This window comes from Mus pahari, chromosome 5 (genome assembly GCF_900095145.1).
Source record: "Mus pahari chromosome 5, PAHARI_EIJ_v1.1, whole genome shotgun sequence".
Lineage (NCBI taxonomy): Eukaryota > Metazoa > Chordata > Mammalia > Rodentia > Muridae > Mus > Mus pahari.
The window spans coordinates 107,467,076-107,472,735 of record NC_034594.1 but is presented as its reverse complement, the minus strand read 5'-3'; the positions used below and the strand labels follow the sequence as shown (position 1 = coordinate 107,472,735).

At 52.1% G+C, this 5,660-nt stretch overlaps 1 protein-coding gene across 10 annotated transcripts in view; it reads right to left on the bottom strand.

Moving 5' to 3' along the window:
• Plekha6 (pleckstrin homology domain containing A6) overlaps positions 1-5,660 on the bottom strand; it is a 143,248-nt gene that overhangs the window by 82,770 nt on the left and 54,818 nt on the right. The window contains exon 1 of one of the 10 annotated variants that reach the window (XM_029538955.1): positions 1,616-1,967. The exons of the other annotated variants lie outside the window; for them this stretch is intronic. The gene's annotated coding sequence lies outside the window, so the exon portion shown is untranslated. Of the gene's footprint in view, positions 1-1,615; positions 1,968-5,660 lie in introns of those variants that run through there. 10 annotated transcript variants of the gene reach the window in all.

The following is a 5,660-nucleotide window of genomic DNA, read 5'->3' as shown; positions in this document are numbered from 1 at the left end:
TGGGATTAAAGGCGTGCGCCACCACTGCCCGGCTCCAAAGGATTTTTAAAGACAGAATCACTGAGTCTTGGGAACTGAAAACACCTTTGCTCAAAAGTGTCCACTGAAGACCATGGAGGTGGCTTGGTGAGGATGGGCCTGGTGAGCTGAGGTCTAGCCCCACATCTCATGCGGTAGGAAAAAACTGACTCCTAAAAGTTATTCTCTGACCTCTACAGGTGTGATGTGGCATGTGTGCACACAAAGACATGCACATGCGTGCGCACACACACACACACGAGAACACATGAACACACACACATACACATACTACATTTAAAAAATATAAACAAAATTTTTTTTAAATGTTCGTCATAGGGTTGGGGAGTTAGCTTAGGCCAAGGGCTGGCTACACAAGCATGAGGATCTGAGTTCGGATCCCCCGCACTCAGATAAAAAACTGGGCATTGGTGACACAAAACGGTAACCTAATGCTGGCATGGTAAGAACCAGAAGCTCCCAGGGATTTGCTGGTCAGTCCAAGTAGCCCAGATGGGAAGTCCCAAGTTCATTAAAAAGCCTTGTCTTAATAATAATAATAATAATAATAATAATAATAATAATAATAATGAGAAATGACTAAAGAATACACAGGACAATGACCTCTGCCCCCCATGCACTCACACAAGTGAGCACGCCTACATGCACACCTGCACAAATACACTCAACACACACACACATTTAATTGAATAAAACTGAATATTATTCCTTTTCCTGGTTCCCAACATGAAAGCAATCAGACTACACTGTTGGTGGGATTACTCGTTTCCTTGTCTCCCTCCCTCCCTCCGCTCCCTTCATTTGCCAAGCCCCCCTCCCCACCCCAAGACAGCGTTCCTGAGCTTGGAAGAGAGGAACAGCAGGCAGGCCTTTGGCAGGTTCTGCCCTCTGGAGGTATCCATTCCCTCCTGGCTTGGGGGAAAACAGGCCAAAAGCCATCCAGACCCAAAATGCTCACATCTCGGCCACCAGAGGAGGAGTGTGGCCTGTCCTTGGCTCAGCTGCCTGCCCTCAGCCTCTGCAGGGACCAGGCTGCAGGGCTCACAGCAGGCTGCAGCCCTCTGGAGTGCTTGAGGATGACCGCTGCCTGAGCAACACAAATGTAACATAGACCTGGAGTCTGGCAAGTCCTCAGCACAGCCTAGCTCTGGAACAAGCATTTGGCTGGCTCAGCCAGAGGACAAAGAGCAGGGTTGGGGGGTCTTCTATCCAGAGTCCCACCCGCTCCTATTCCTAGGCAAATGCCCTGAAGAATACCCGGAAGAAAGGCAAACTGAAGTACAGCGGCCCCAAGCCATGAGGAGCGAATCACCAGTGTATGTCCTGTAGCATGAGTGTCCTCTTGGAAGCTCGGAAACATTTCCAAGCAGAGCCCTTCAGTCACTTCCAAACTCAGCTTCAACTCCTGGGTGCTCCTCGCCATCTGGGCCACTGGAGCTCTAGGTCCCCAATGATGGCGTGTGGCTGAAGTTCCCATGAGCTCTCTCACCACACTGCCTCACAGAGCTGGCTGCACCCACCATGGCTGTCCCCACCACAGTGCACCGCCTGTCAGACCCAGCACCTTCCAGCTCACCTGGCTTAGGGACTCTGTGGACACTGGGATGTCCTGCAGGTTTCCCAAGAGGGGAGATCTTAGCCTGGGGTTTGGAGTGCACACAATAAGCCTCCTGCTTCTTCCTCTCTTCTATCATTAACAAGAAGGCTGTAGGAACAGAGGAATCACCAGCGCTCTGCCTGGTGATCACGTTTGCTCTCGGGTGGCTGTCCTAGAGAATGCCCTGTACTACCCACACTTGGTCTGTGGGTATCTTCTGGGAGCTGTGGTCATTAGCAGGGAGAGCCGTGTGGGTGTCTAATTAAGCAATCAACAGCAAATGCAAAACCGGTTCAAGCTGCCGGCTGACAGCCACCCAGGAGCCTCTCACAGACAGCTCCCTCTCCCCCAGCTTCCTGGAAAGGTCCCTGTTGTTTGCCTGACTGCGGAGAAGTGTCCCGAGCTGCCCTCCTACTATCCACTGGCACAGACTTCACACTCCCACAGGGTGCAATTTCTGCAGCTCACAGTATTAATCCTAGAAATATGGGTCTGGCAACCCTCCTAGGTGGGCAAGTGAAGGGGGCCAGAGGTACTGCCTTCTGGGAGGCTGCTTCCTTGCCTGGCCTCTCTACATGGCTCCAGGGCCCTGTCTGGCCCCAGCCTAAGCCAGCCAGCTGTGAGGAACAGACACCTGCCACTGTCCTGTAGCAACACATACCCTAAGCAAGGAGTGAGATGTATCCAACCCCTTAACCTCATACCCTGTGCTCTCCCTGGGTCACATCCCATCTTCTTCCTTGTGCCTTTATCTCTTCGTGCAGAGGCTTTTTACCCACCTATGCCCTGTCTTACAGTGAAGCCAGAGGCAGAGATGCCTGTATTTGATACCTAGGGTAGGGGTGGGGGTTCCAAAGGGATAGTGCCTAGGCCACAACTGGGGACAAGGAACAAGCTGTGCTTCAGGGACAAATCCAGGGCTTGTAATTCTTCAGGGCTCCAGTTCCCCCAGCCCACACCCTCCTTGCCCTCATGCACTTTCAAGCCCTGCCAGCTCTGCTCAGGACTCTGGCGCACGCTCTGTTTCAGCCATGATCTGTGGTTCTTTCCTGAAGAAAGGAGAGCGTGACTTCTATTTCTAACCACTGGGCCCTGTCCAGCCACCTCCAACTAGAGAAGCTGGATCATACCGGCCGCGAGTTGATACCATGAAGGGCTTGAAATGGATCATAGGAGAGAGTTTATTACCCTGTCATTAAGCTTTACAACTAAAGAAACTTCCTCCAGGAAGGAGGGTAGGGGTTAACACCTATTTTCACAAGGTATTGTCTGGATCAGAAAATCTCAAACATTTCCCCTTCCTCCTTGCCCACCATGCCAATACTAAACTCATCCATTTGAAATCTTAGGCCCTGATATAGCTGTCTCCTGAGAGGCTCTACCAGTGCCTGACAAATACATAGGTGGATGCTCTCAGCCAACCATTGGACTGAGCACAGGGTCCCCAATGGAGGAGCTAGAGAAAGGACCCAAGGAGCTGAAGGGGTTTGCAGCCCAATAGGAGGAACAACAATATGAACCAACCAGTACTCACCAGAGCTCCCAGGGACTAAACCACCAACCAAAGAAAACACATGGAGGGACCCATGGCTCCAGCCACATGTAGCAGTGGATGGCCTTGTCGGTCATCAATGGGAGGAGAGGCCCTTGGTCCTGTGAAGACTGGATGCCCCAATGTAGGGGAATGCCAGGACTAGGAAGCAGGAATGGGTAGGTTGGTGAGCAGGGGGAGTGGGGAGGTGGTAGGGGGTTTTCCCTGTGCTGGGATAACAGGCATACACTACCCATATTTTCCCGAGTCAGCCACCTGACACATGGATAATGGATGTGCATCAGCTCTCTCCTCATCTTCCAAACGCTCTGCTTGTGAGTGTTCTAAGCAGCTGAATGGAACATAGCATCTTCATGTCTCCTCAAGGGGCCTTGAGATTTCTATCCTACCGCCTGCAATGATTTCCTTCCCTTTTCCACTGGGTGGCCCATCTCTCAGCCATTAGAGAAAGCTGTCTTTTAAAGTGGTTGATTCCAGCCACATTGATCATCTTGTAACCAGAAAAATACTTCTCCATCCCAGATAGAGGTGGGCCCCAAATCTCCTAGGAAAAGGCAGTGGACAATGATCTTGGCTGAGCTCAAATGCCAGTTCCTCCAGGAATGCTCTCCAGCCATTCAGACCCCAGAAGTCCTGACCATGCTGAAATGGCCACACCTCAGCCACTGATTCCATGGGCACGTCCTAAGCAGCCACAGTGAGGCATCTCCATCCTTGACATGGATACAGACAAAATAAAGGAAGGAAGCATCCTCTCATTGGGGGCAATAGTGACAGCTAAAGGGGTGGAGCCAAGAGGTGCTCAGGTGTACATCTTGGAGACAGTGAAGAGGCATAAGCATATTGCAGGGTATGGGTAACAGAGGGGGACAGAGGGCAATAGGCATGAACACTGCACTCTGCCGGACAGGCTCCACAGTTAGATCCACCATCAATCCACACCCAGGAGCGCTGGGAAGGCACTGGGAGGCCACTGTGGGTCCCACAATGTAGATGACATACAAAACGGTTTCTGCTCAGTGGTAGCGTCTCATGCATCAGTAGACCTCTGCTGCCTGTGTGCTCGCTCCCCACAAGAAGAATCCGCTCCATCGGGCAGCTAGAGCTCTGAGATATTTTCCTAACTTCTAAACTCATGGACAGAGGAGAATGATGGGAAGACACCCAGGGTGGGTGACCCTGGCTTTCGTGACACAGAATGAAAAGGGGGTACTGGAGCAGTCCTGAACCCACAAGAAATCCACACTGGACTAGGGACACGAAGAACAAGGACACAGGAGATGCTCACCAGACCCCCAGTGTCAGCACAGGATGTCTGGAGTGGGGCTTTCTCTATATAACCCGGAGCTGGTCCAGCCCCTGGGCAGAGCTTCTCCTTCCTCCCGACTCTAGGGGATGACAACTTAGCTAAACAAGTTCCAGAAGAATAAAAGAATCTTCTGGAAAGGCACAGTCTCCTCTGCTTTCTATCTTCTCTACCCTGCCAAGCACTGCTTTGGTCCTTGTGTGGACGGCAAGGCAGAGAGACAGAGGGAAGTCATGCTCTTTTGTGCCAGGCATGGCTGTCCCCAGAGTGGGAATTGCTCTATTGATCTGGGACTAAAGCACAGAGGTGCCAAATGGTGACCCGAGAGAGAAAGAGCATGACCCTGTGGCCCCGCCTCTCTCTTAAACACTCCCATCCATCATGGAGACCTGCTGCTGACAGAAGCCAAAGTGCAAACCACAGGCCTGAGTTGGAGGCTCTTTCCAGGCTTGTCCAACGCCTCGAACATCTCTCCTCCTCTCTCCCTAAACTCTCTCACATTAGTTGCAAAAAAAGAGAACACAATCTAAACCTGTGGTGCCAAGGGCAAGACACCACTGGGTCCTCAAGAGTAGCTCTGGACGCTTCCTAGCAGTGGTAAACCTTGACCTCAGCTCTCTTCAGGGCAAGGGGTCAGGTGGTACCCAGCAACAGCCAGGCCTCTCCTGGGAGACGACACAGAACTGCCCACCCTGGAGTGAAAGCCCGGCTCCGCTGACACCTGGGCCTCCCCTGACACCTGGGCCTCCCCTGCCAGAGGAGTGTGGGCTCTCCAGACACCTCCCATCCCATGGTCACCGTGGGCCTCTGCAGCTGTCTCAGCTCAACACTCACACTAGATCACCACAAAAGCGCATTGCCCTTGGGGTCCCCTAACCCCCTTCTCCTGTAGAACATCCTGTAGAACTCTTTAGAAAGTGCTTTTCTAAAGGACATTAAATAAACAAGCAGCACATTTTTCCTGTTTTGTTTTTGAGACTGTGTTTCTCTGTGTAGCCCTGGATGGCCTGGAGTTTGCTATGTAGATCAGGCTGGCTTCTAACTCACAGAAACCCATCTGCCTCTGCCTCTGCCTCTCTGCCTCTCTGCCTCTCTGCCTCTCTGCCTCTCTGCCTCTCTGCCTCTCTGCCTCTCTGCCTCTCTGCCTCTCTGCCTCTCTGCCTCTC